General features: G+C 43.4%; 4 pseudogenes; all 4 read left to right on the forward strand.

Annotated features, from left to right (window-relative positions):
- Positions 1–569: 569 nt before the first annotated feature.
- Positions 570–753, forward strand: LOC130134078 (small nucleolar RNA U3; annotated as a pseudogene).
- Positions 754–2,510: 1,757 nt separating this feature from the next.
- LOC130134077 (small nucleolar RNA U3) lies at positions 2,511–2,705 on the forward strand (annotated as a pseudogene).
- A 992-nt stretch (positions 2,706–3,697) lies between these two features.
- LOC130134076 (small nucleolar RNA U3) lies at positions 3,698–3,871 on the forward strand (annotated as a pseudogene).
- A 3,675-nt stretch (positions 3,872–7,546) lies between these two features.
- Positions 7,547–7,745, forward strand: LOC130134075 (small nucleolar RNA U3; annotated as a pseudogene).
- The last annotated feature ends 4,771 nt before the right edge of the window (positions 7,746–12,516 follow it).

A 12,516-nucleotide genomic window follows, 5' to 3' on the forward strand; every position in this document is an offset into this window, starting at 1 on the left:
GGTACTCTCCATCAGAAATGCCATTGCCGTGGTTTGCTTGACTCCCGCTAAGATTTAATCCCACAAAGAACACCATAGCAACAGAGACTGTCTTGGTGGTTGCCAAGCTAACCACGGCAATGGCATTTGTGATGGAAAGTGCCGAGCTTCTGGGTATGAACGTTTTGTGTAAAATTATCGGATGGCTCATTCTACATCTTTCGGTTGGGGTTTTATTTGCTCAGGCAGACAGTCTCTGTTGCTGTGGTATTCTCTGTGGGATTGTCTGCCTTGGCAGATAAAACCCTAACCGGAAGATCCATCCGTTAAGTTTATCAAAAGCTAACCCTAATCGTAACCCTAACCAATAGATGTATAAGACTATACTTTAATGCAGGGGTGTCAAACTCGAGGGTCGCAGTGTCTGTAGGTATTTGTTGCAACCATGCACTACACCACCTGATTTTAAACTAGTTCCTTTCACTCCTTGATTCAGGAGGTGAACTAATTAGTTAAATCAGGTGGTGTAGTGCACGGTTGCAACAAATACCTGTGGCCCTCGAGGCCAGAGTTTGTCGCCCCTGCTTTAATTAATAATTTCTGTAATTCTTGAGAAATGTGTTGCTAAAGTGTGAGTCCTGCCACCCACGATGATGAGCTGCGGTGGCTCTTGTTGAGCAGGAAGCTAGTACAGAGAAGTGGTTTAATCACAAACTCTGTGCTTTTGGTGTCTGTGCAATGTTCCTTTATGGGGGCATCAAGGAAAGGAGTGGATCAGAGTTAATTTTTTTTAAATGCAGAGCCACTAGCCAATTTTATCAAATCCAAGCCCTAAACCTTAATCCTAACCCTAAAAACACTACACTGCAATTGCAGACAACTTTTTAAAAAAAAATCAGTTATAATGCCAACAACTTTCCAAGTTTAAAGCAGGATAAACTAATCGAGATAGAAGACAACAGCAGATTGATAGTAAAAAAGAAACATTCAAATTGACCCTAACCCATCAAACTCAAACCCTAATCCTGGGAGTATCTCCAAGCCAGCACTTGGGCAGTAACGGAGGCACTCGGGTGGCATGCGTTGGTACAGGCATTCAACCATAACCTTTCACTCTGAGAAGCTGGGTGCTTCGATCAGAAATGCCATTTCCGTGGGTAGTTTGGCTCCCGCTAAGAGTTAATCCCACCGAGAATACCATAGCAACAGGGGCTGTCTTGGCAGTTGTCAAGCTAACCACAGCAATGGCATTTCTGATGGAAAGTATGGGTTGGGATAGGTTTAGTATAAGGGTTTTATCTGCTCAGGCAGACAGTCTGTTGCTGTGGGATTGTACTTCTGAGAAGGAAAAACTCTCACCTTAACCCTATGCCAACCCTGACCAAAAGATGTAGAACGAGACATCCGTTAATTTTATTCAAAACGTTCATTCTGAGAAACTCGGTACTTTGCATCAGAAATGTCGTTGTAAGCTTGGCTACTGCTAAGTTGGTCTCTGTTGCTGTGGTATTCTCTATGGGATTAACTCTTAGCGATAGCCAAGTTAACCCCTGCAATAGCATTTCTGATGGAAAGTACTGAGCTTCTCAGATGAAATGTATGGAAGGCTCATCCTATATCTTTCGGTTAGTATTGGGGTAAGGGTTTTATCTGCTCAGGCAGACAGTCTCTGTTGCTGCGGTATTCTCTTTGGGATTGTCTTCCTTAGCAGATAAAGCCCTAACCAAAAGATGTAGAAAGAGCCATCTGCTAAATTTATCCAAAACTTTCACTCTGAGAAGCTTGGTACTTGACATGAGAAATGCTATTGCCGTGGTTAGCTTGGCTACTGCCAAGAGTTAATTCCACAGCAGTAGAGACTAACTTAACGTAACCAGGCTATCAACGGCAATGACATTTCCGATGGAAAGTAATTGAGCTTCTCGGAATGAAAGTTTTGGATAAAATTAACAGCTATCTCGTTCTACATCTTTCGGTCAGGGTTGGCGTAGGGTTATGGTGAGGGTTTTTCCTGCTCAAAAGCACCAGTCCCACAGAGAATACCACAGCAACAGTGACTGTGTGCCTGTGCACATAAAACCCTTATACTAAACCTATCCCAACCCTTAAAAATGTAGAAAGAGCCATCCATTAATTGTATACAAACCTAAAGCTCCAAGACACTCAGTATTTCCCATCAGAAATGCCATTGCCGTGGTTAGCTTGACTCCTGCTAAGAATTAATCCCACAAAGAATACCATAGTAACAGAGACTGTCTTGGCGGTTGCCAAGCTAACCACTGCAGTGGTGTTTCTGATGGAACGTACAGAGCTTCTCGGTGTGAAAGGTTTTGATAAAATTAACGGATAGCTTATTCTACATTTCTCTTAGACTTGGGGTAGAACTAAGGTAAGAGGTTTTTTTTTTTTTTTTTTGCTCAGGCAGCCAGTCTCTGCTGTAGGATTGCCCGCCCTACCAGATCAAACCCCAGCCCTAACCGTAAGATCCATCCGTTAAGCTTATCCAAACGTAATCCTAACCAAAAGCTCAGAAGACTATTTTCAGCGATCATTTCTGCCGTTCTCAACTTGAAATGTGATTCCCGCCAGCCACGATTATGGGCTGTCGTGAATCTTCCTGAGCACAAAGCGGGTACAGAGAAGTTGTTTAATGACAAACTCTGCTTTTATGACCGTTGAGTGCTCCTTTTATGGGAGCTTCGAGGAAGGGGCGCATTCTGAGGGGTTAAAAAGCGGGGAAAATTCAGAAATCCACCAGTTTTATCCAGACCTAAACCCTTAGTCCTTACCCTAAAAACATTAAAGTGCAATAGAAGACAACTTCAAAAAAGAAGCTTATATTGCTCTAAACCCCACCAACAACTTTTCAAGCTTAAAGCAGGGTAAACTAATCAAGATGGCAGACAATGGGAGGTGAATTGTAAAAAAGAAACATCCAAATTTACCCTATCCTTAATTCATCAGACTCTATCCATATCCCTAACTCTAATTCTGGGAGTATCTCCAAGCCAGCACTGGCACTCTGGTGACACGCGCTGGCCCGGGCATTCAACTCTAAACTTTCACTCTGAGAAGCTCAGTATTATCCATCAGAAATGCCATTGCCATGGTTCGCTTGCCTACTGCGAAGAGTTAGTCTCTGTTGCTGTAGTGTTCTTTGTTGGATTGTCTGCCTGAGCAGATAAAAGCCTACCCCAACCCAAAGGTGTGGAAAGATCCGTCAATTAATTTTATCTAAAACTCACTCTGAGAAGCTCGGTGCTTTCCATTATAAATACCATTATCGTGGTTAGCTTGGCTACTGTGAAGAGTTAGTCTCTATTGCTGTGGTATTCTCCTGTAGGATTGTCTTTCGGAGCAGATAAAACCCTTACCCTAATCAAAAGAAATAGAGCCACCCATTAAGTTTATCCAAACCTGATCCTACTATCAAATCAATTTTATTTGTATAGCCCAATATTACAAATGTATCTCAGTGGGCTTAACCGCAACACAACATCCTGTCCTTAGACCCTCTCATCGGATAAGGAACAACTCCCTAAAAAACCCTTTAACAGGGAGAAAAAATAGGAAGAAACCTCAGAGAGAACAACAGAGGAGGGATCTCTCTCCCAACACGGACAGCGTGCAATGGATGTTGTGTTCACGCAATTTACATAATACAACATTGAAAGAGGTTAACAGAATTTTAAGGGACATAAAATTTATGAAGAACGTGATGTGCCATTTCAGGAATCATTTTTGTACTTTTTAACTTGAGATGTTTCTAAAGTGAGTCCTGCCACCCACGATGATGAGCTGTGATGCTTCTTCCTGAGCATAAAGCAGGTATAGAGAAGTGGTTTAATCACAAGCTCTGTGCTTTTGTGGAATGAAGCATGCTCTGAGTGGTAAAATGAAGAGAGCCATCAATTTTATTTAAACCTACCCCTAAAAACAAACTGCCATAGCAGTGAACTTAAAAAAAATCATTTATAATGCTCCAACCCCCACCATCAATTTTTCAAGTTTAAACGGGGTAAACTAATCAAGATACAAGACAGTGGGAGATCAATCGTAAAGAAGAAAAAACATTCAAATTGAGCCTACCATTAACCCATCAAACTCTCTCCATAATCCTAATCCTGAGGGTTTCTCCAAGCCAGCGCTTGGGCACTGTCCACCTGAACAGGTAAAACTTTACTCTAACCCAAACCCTACCGAAACATGTAGAAAGAACCATCCGTTAATTTGATCCAAAACTTTCACTACGAGATGCTTGGTACTCTCCCTCACAAATGACGTTGCTGTGGTTAGTTTGGCGACCGTGAAAAGTTAGTCACTGATTCTGTGGGATTGTCCGCCCGAGCAGATGGTACTTAACCCCAACCGAAACGTAGAAAGACCCTCCTGTAATATTATTCAAAAGTTTTACTCTGAGAAGCTCGGTATTTTCCATCAGAAATGCCATTGCCATGGTGAGCTCTGCTGCTATGAAGAATTAGTCTCTGTTGCTGTGGTATTGTCTGCCTGAGCAGGTAAAACACTTACCCTAAGTCAACCGAAACATGTAGAAAGAGCTGTCTGTTTATTTTCTCTAAAACCATTATGCTGAGAAGCTCGGTACATTTCAGCCTCATTGCCATGGTTAGCTTGGCTACGATGAAGAATTAGTCTCTGTTGCTGTGGGATTGTCTGCCTGAGCAGGTAAAACACTTGTCCTAACCAAACTGAAACTTGTAGAAAGAGCATCTGTTAATATTATCCGAAACTATCATTACAAGAAGCTTGGTAATTTCTATTAGAATTGCCATGGTTAGCTTGGCTACTGCGAAGAGTTAGTCTCGCTGTGGTATTCTCTGTGCGATTGTCTGCCTGAGTTGATAAAACCCTTACCTTAAGCGAAACATGTAGAAAGAGCGATCCGTTGATTTTTATCCAAATTTTTCACTTGTGAAGCTCAGTACTTTACATCGGAAACGCCACTGTCGTGATTAGCTTGGCTACCATGAAGAGTTGGTCTCTGTTGTGGTATCTTCTGTGGGTTTGTCTGCCTGAGCAGAAAAAACCCTTACCATAACCCTACCCTAACCATAGATGTAGAAAGAGCCAACCCTTAGTTTTACTCCGAGAAGCTCTGTGCTTTCCATCTGAAATGCCATTGCCGTGATTACCTTGCCTATCGCGAAGTTATTACCTGTTGCAGTAGTATTCTTTGTAGGATGTTCTGCCTGAGTAGGTAAAACCCTTACCCTATCCCAACCGAAACATGTAGGAAGAGTCATCTGTTAATTTTATCCGAAACTATTAATCCATGAAGCTCTGTACTTTCCATCAGAAATGCCATTGCAGTGGTTGGCTTGGTTACTGCGAAGAGTTGGTCTTGTTGCTGTGGTATTCTCTGTTGAATTGTCTGCCCGAGCAGGTAAAACACTTACCCTAACCTAACTGAAACATGTAGAAAGAGCCATCCGTTAACTTTATCAAAAACCTTCATTCGGAGAAGCTCGGTGCTTTCCATCAGTAATGCCATTGCCATGATTGGCTTGGCTACCATGAGGAGTTGGTCTCTGTTGCTGTGGTAGTCTCTGTGGGATTGTCTGCCTGAGCAGGTAAAATCCTTACCCTAACCAAGCCGAAACATGTAGAAAAAGCATACACAGTAAAAAATGGAGTGTTAATTTTAACTCGGAGTGTACAAATGGATCCTTTCGGTTCCATTTATACACTCTCAATTAAATTAACACTCAGAATTTTACTGTGTGCGTTTGTTACGGCTTGCCCATCCCGCGCCTGCAGCTCGTCAGGGCTGGGCTTAGTCGTCAGGGCTGGGCTTAAGTTTGCTCGTCTCCCGGAGCCCGTTGCCAGTTCGTGCCGTAACATCCTTGTTGAAGTGGTTACACTTCTCTGTTTATTCTCTCCGAGTTTCTCTCAACCCGTGAATTTGCTATTTTCTCCGGAGTTTTTTTCCCTGCAGAATCATCCTGCTGTGTCCGCAATTTGGATTACCTGTGAGATTTTCTCTGTTTGTTGGTGACTACCCGCAAAGCGACTCGCCGGACTCTTTTCGTTGCCGTGTATGTTGTCCCGTTGGACCTTTGTATGAACCGTTAATAAAGTACGCCACTTCCGGCCAACTCTTTCTCTGCTTGGTGTCGTGCGCTTTGGGTCTTCCACAAACCCTAACAGCGTTAATAGTATCTAAAACTCCCACTAGAAGCTTGGTATTTTCCATCAGAAATGCCATGGTTAGTTTGGCTACGGTGAAGCCATATTCTGTGCGATTGCCTGCCTGAGCTGATAAAACGCTTATCCTAAGCAAAACATGTAGAAAGGGCCATCCGTTAATTTTATCAACAACTTTAACTCCCAGAAGCTCAGTACTTCCATCAGAAATGGCACTGCCGTGGTTGGCTTGGCTATCGTGACGAGTTAATCTCTGTTGCTGTGGTATTCTCTGTGCGATTGTTTGCCTGAGCAGATAAAAAGATGTTGCTAACCGAAATGCGTAGATAGAAAACCTGTTAATTTTATCAAAACCTTTTCACTCGAAGAAACTCGGTTCTTTCCTTCAGAAATGCTAATGCCGTGGTTGGCTTGGCTACCACGAAGAGTTGGTCTCGGTTGCTGTGGGATTGATTGCCTAAGCAGATAAAGCCCTTATTGTAACTGTACCCTAACCAGAAGCTTAGAAAAAGCCAACCCTTAATTTTATCCAAAAATTTTACTCTTAGATAGCTTGTGTATTGCGAAGTTACTCTCTCTTGAAGTGGCATTCTCTGTAGGATTTTCTGCCTGAGCAGGTAAAACCCTTACCAAACCGAAACATGTAGAAAGAGCATATGTTAATATTATCCGAAACTATCACTCTGAGACGCTCCGTACTTTCCATCAGAAATGCCGAGGTTAGCTTTGCTACCATGAAGTTAGTCTCTGTTGCTGTGGTACTCTGTGGGATTGTCTGCCTGAGCAGGTAAAACCCTAACCAAACCATACATGTAGAAAGAGCATATGTTAATATTATCCAAAGCTATCACTCCTAGAAGCTTGGTACTTTCCATCAGAAATGCCATTGCCGTGGTTAGTTTGGCTACTGCGGAGAGTTGGTCTCTGTTGCTGTGGGATTGTCTGCCTGAACAGGTAAAACACTTGGCGTCACCCCAACCAAAAGTTGTAGAAAGAGCCAACCCTTAATTTTATCTAAACGTTTTACTCTGAAAAGCTCTGTACTTTCTATCTGAAATGACTTTGCCATGGATATCTTGGCTACAGCTAAGAGTTATTCTCTGTTGTGGTTTTCTTTTTGTGGGATTGTCTGACTGAGCAGATAAAACCCAAACCCTACCTCAACCGAAATATGTAGAAAGCACTGTCTGTTAATTTTATGCAAAAGTATTACTCTGAGAAGCTCTGTACTTTCCATCAGAAATACCATTGTTGTAGTTAGCTTGGCTGCCATGAAGAGTTGGTCTCTAATTGCTGTGGCATTCTCTGTAGGATTGTCTACCAGAGCAGATTAAAACCCCATACCCTAGCCGAAAGATATAGAGCCACCCGTTAAGTTTAGCCAAACCTTATCCTAATCTTGGGGATAATTTGTTTAGTTCTTATCTTGAGAAATGCTTTTCTAAAGTGAGTCCCGCCACCCACGATGATGAGCTGGGGTGCTTCTTCCTGCGCACGAAGCTGGTACAGAGAAGTGGTTTAATCACACGCGCTATGCTTTTGGTGACCGTTCAGTGTTCCTTTTATGGGAACATCAAGGGAAGGAACATGTTCTGAGTGGTAAAAATGCAGAAATTCATCAGTTAATTTTATCTAAAACTTAGTCCTAACCCTAAATAATTAAATTGCAGAAAAGTTCAATTCAACCAAAAAAAAATATTTGTATTGCTCCAAAACCCACCAACAACTCTTCAAGTTTAAAACAGGAAAAACTAATCAAGATACAAGACAACGGGAGATCGATTGTAAAGAATAAACATCCAAATTGACCTTATACTTAACCCATCAAACTCTATCCATATACCTAAACCTGGGGGTATCTGTAAGCCAGCACGTGGGTGGTGGCGAAGGCACTCGGTTGACATGCGTTGGCTCTGGCATTCAGCCTGAGCAGGTAAAACCTTTACCCTAACATAAACCCCAACCCAAACTTCTTGAAAGAGCCATCTGTTAATTTTATCCATAACTGTCACTACGAGAAGCTCGGTACTTTCCATCAGAAATGCCTTTGCCGTAGATTGGCTACTGCGAAGAGCTAATCTCTGTTGCTGTGGTAATTTCTGTGGTATTTCCTGCCTGAGCAGATAAATCCTTTACCCTAACCAATACATGCAGAAAGAGCCATCCGTTAATTCTATCCAAAACCTTAATTTCGAGAAGCTCTGTACTTTCCATCAGAAATGCCATTGTTGTAGTTTGCTTGGCTACTGCGAAGAGTTACTCTGTTGCTGTGGTATTATTCATAGTTTTCATTCACGTGACTGATGTGGGCAAAACAAAGTTCCAACAGTGGAAACTGTAGAGCAGCAGCACAGACCTGTCCATTTTCCAGCTGTTCCAAGCAACAACTGTTTAGATCGCCTTACGAAAGAAGAAAAACATATATTTACAGACTACAAGTTTTAGGCTCTTGCAATCCATATACAGCACCCGCTGCAGTATTTCAGGTTCTAAAAATTGCAAAGTCCCTGCCAGAGCTCCAATTTGGTGATGTTTACATATACACTGCTCAAAAAAATAAAGGGAACACCTAAAAACACAATATAGACCTCGATGAATGAAATATTTCAGCTGAAAATCTTTATTTATTAGACAGAGGAATGTGTTTAGAGCAAAATAACCTAAGAATGATCAATGGAAATCAAAAGCATTAGCCCATTAAGGTCTGGATTCAGAATCATACTCAAAATCAAAGTGGAAAATGAGAACATAGGCTGATCCAACTTCTGTGGAAATTCTTCAAGACGATTCAAAATGAGACTCAGTAGTGTGTGTGTGTGTGTGTGTGTGTGTGTGTGTGTGTGGCCTCCGCGTGTCTGTATGCACTCCCTACAATGTCTGGGCATGCTCCTGATGAGACGACGGATGGTCTCCTGGGGGATCTCCTCCCAGACCTGGATCAGGGCATCGGTCAACTCCTGGACAGTCTGTGGTGCGACATCGCGTTGGCGGATGGTACGAGACATGATGTCCCAGAGGTGCTCGATTGGATTCAGGTCTGGGGAACGTGCAGGCCAGTCCATAGCATCAATGCCCTCGACATACAGGAACTGCTGACACACTCTGGCCACATGAGGACGAGCATTGTCATGCATGAGCAGGAACCCAGGGCCCACTGCACCAGCATATGGTCTGACAATGGGTTTGAGGATCTCATCCCGGTACCTAATGGCAGTCATGGTACCTCTGGCTAGCACGTAGAGGTCTTTTCGGCCCTCCAAGGATATGCCTCCCCAGACCATCACTGACCCACCGCCAAATCGGTCATGCTGGAGGATGTTGCAGGCAGCAGAACGTTCTCCACAGCGTCTCCAGACTCTCTCACGTCTGTCACATGTGTTCAGTGTGAACCTGCTCTCATCTGTGAAGAGCACAGGGCGCCAATGGCGAATCTGCCAACCAAGATGTTCTCTGGCAAAGGTCAATCGGGCTGCACGGTGTTGGGCTGTGAGCACAGGCCCCAATTGTGGACGTCGGGCCCTCATACCATCCTCATGCATTCTGTTTCTCACTGTTTGAGCAGAAACCTGCACATTAGTGGCCTGTTGAAGGTCGTTTTGTAGGGCTCCGGCAGTGCTCCTCCTGTTCCTCCTTGCACAAAGGACCAGATAGCGGTCCTGCTGCGGGGTTGTTGTCCTCCTGCAGCCCCCTCCACGTCTCCTGGTGTACTGGCCTGTCTCCTGGTACCTCTTCCATGCTCTGGACACTGTGCTGGGAGACACATCAAATCTTCTTGCCACAGCACGCATTGATGTGCCATCCTGGATGAGCTGCACTACCTGAGTAACTTCTGTAGGTTGCAGATACCGCCTCATGCCACCTCTAGTGGTGAGGGCACTAGCAAAATGAAAAACTAACCAAAGATCGGCCAGAAAAGATGAGGACAGGCAAATGGTCTGTGGCCACCACCTGCAAATCCATTCCTTTTATAGGGGTTGTCTTGCAAATTGTCTAATTTCCACCTGGTGGAAATTAGACAATTTACCAACAGGTGAAATTGATTCACAAATCAGTGTTGCTTCCTAACTGGACAGGTTGATATCTCAAAAGTGTGATTGACTTGGAGCTACATTGAATTGCTTATGTGTTCCCTTTATTTTTTTGAGCAGTGTATCTTGTGGAGAATCCCTCTCCTTACACTGCCACCAGGATGAAAGCTTGCAAAACTGCAGACAGTTGTATGTATTTTTGTTCTGGATGGATCAATAATGCTGCCGTTTTGGGAAGTATTTTGCCCGCCAGGTGGGCGTATGAATGTGACGTCACGTGAAAACTGGACTATCTGCCTGAGCAGGTAAACGCCCTAACCCAAAACCTACGGCAACATGGAGCCATCTGTTAACTTTATGCCAATCTTTCACTCCCGAGAAGCTCGGTACTTTCCATCAGAAATGTCATTGCCTTTGTTAGCTTGGCTACCATGAAAAGTTAAGTCTTTGTTGCTGTGATATTTTACAATATACCCACCAGCAACAAGCTGCCCTCACTGCACATCCTCAAATAGTGCCTGAACAAATAATCCAATCCGGGACCTACAAATTTTAACAAAAACCAGCGTCCCCTGAACTATTTTTGGGGGATGCTGATTTAGTTTCTCAAGTCATAAAAACTGGATTGTTTGTTCCTGATTTAGTTTCTCAAGTCATAAAGACTGGATTATTTTGTTCTTGGTTTAGTTTGTCAAGTCGTAAAGACTGGATTGTTTGTTCTTGATTTAGTTTGTCAAGTCAAAGACTGGCTTGTTTTGAAGCCTGGTTTCCGTCTGATGTTTTCTGTACTTGGGTCCAAACCAAACCGAGGTCCTAAAAAAGATGTGCCCCCCTCCTTTATTTAACAACACTGTGTTCCCCAGCTGTGAGAGAAACCTATATTGGATAGCAAAGTGTGCGTGCGTGCGTGTGCACATAACATGGCATATGATAAATATAATGGATAGTTTTCAGTTACTTAACAGTCCTGAATCCAACAAATGACTCCTATTTTTGCCTCTTTCGTTTATATTGACGTGTGATTATTATAGAAGCTTGTTCCCGTTTTGAAATATCAGGAGTGCAGTCAAATTAAGCAGCGTAATAGTTGGCTGCTCTTATTTTCTCACAAATCTTATCAATAACAGTCAGACATGGGCTGGAAAAACTACTTTTGCGTGCACCAACTCAAATATGACACAGCAGCACCCTTTGATGTCGCAATTTTACGGACTTGTTCAGCCAACGTAGGGTCATATCGAGCTAAAAGTTCAATCAGTCCAAGGAAATTTCCATTTCTGGGGTTTCCCAGTTCAGTATTCTTGCCTTTTAATGCCAAATTTTCCTCTGCAAGAAAAAGAATGCAGTCTAACACTCTAGTCAGTATAGTTTTCCAGCATGCCTTCTCCGCTGTGATGGCATTTTGAAGTTGACTGTCGATACATTTTCCCAGTCGTAACCGAGATTCTAGTAATTCCTTCCACGCAAGGTGAGCATCTATATGATCGGGTTCTGTCATGTTTTGTTTTTTTTAACACTTCTGACAGATGTTGCTATACCCACCAACTAAGCGACTATCGTGTTGTTTGGATCCTCCAAAAAGTTTGCACGCAAAGCAGCAAACTTTGTTTTATTAGAGTACATTAGCCAGTCGCAGTCAACTCATTCCCCGTTTAGTAGTCAGGGCTGGATCATGATGTTAATGGGCACTAGGCCTTGCCTCCGTTTTGGGCCCCACCAACATGAAAAGTAAATGTAATATAACAGACAGCTGGTGAACACGGACGGAGCATGCACAGAGTGCAATCTACTACTACTTTCGGCTGCTCCCGTTAGGGGTCGCCACAGCGGATCATCCGTTTCCATTTCTTCCTGTCTTCTGCGTCTTCCTCTGTCACACCAGCCACCTGCATGTCTTCCCTCACCACATCCATAAACCTCCTCTTTGGCCTTCCTCTTCTCCTCTTCCCTGGCAGCTCCATATTCAGCATCCTTCTCCCAATATACTCGGCATCTCTCCTCCACACATGTCCAAGCCATCTCAATCTTGCCTCTCTTGCTTTGTCCCCAAACCGTCCAACCTGAGCGGTCCCTCTAATATAATCGCTCCTAATCCTGTCCTTCTTCGTTACTCCCAGTGAAAATCTTAGCATCTTCAACTCTGCCACCTCCAGCTCCGCCTCCTGTCTTTTCGTCAGTGCCACTGTCTCCAAACCATATAACATAGCTGGTCTCACAACCATCTTGTAAACTTTCCCTTTAACTCTTGCTGATACCCTTCTGTCGCAAATCACTTCTCCACCCACTCCAACCTGCCTGCACTCTCTTCTTCACCTCTCTACTGCACTCCCCGTTACTTTGGACA

Source organism: Lampris incognitus, unplaced genomic scaffold (genome assembly GCF_029633865.1).
Source record: "Lampris incognitus isolate fLamInc1 unplaced genomic scaffold, fLamInc1.hap2 scaffold_82, whole genome shotgun sequence".
NCBI lineage: Eukaryota > Metazoa > Chordata > Actinopteri > Lampriformes > Lampridae > Lampris > Lampris incognitus.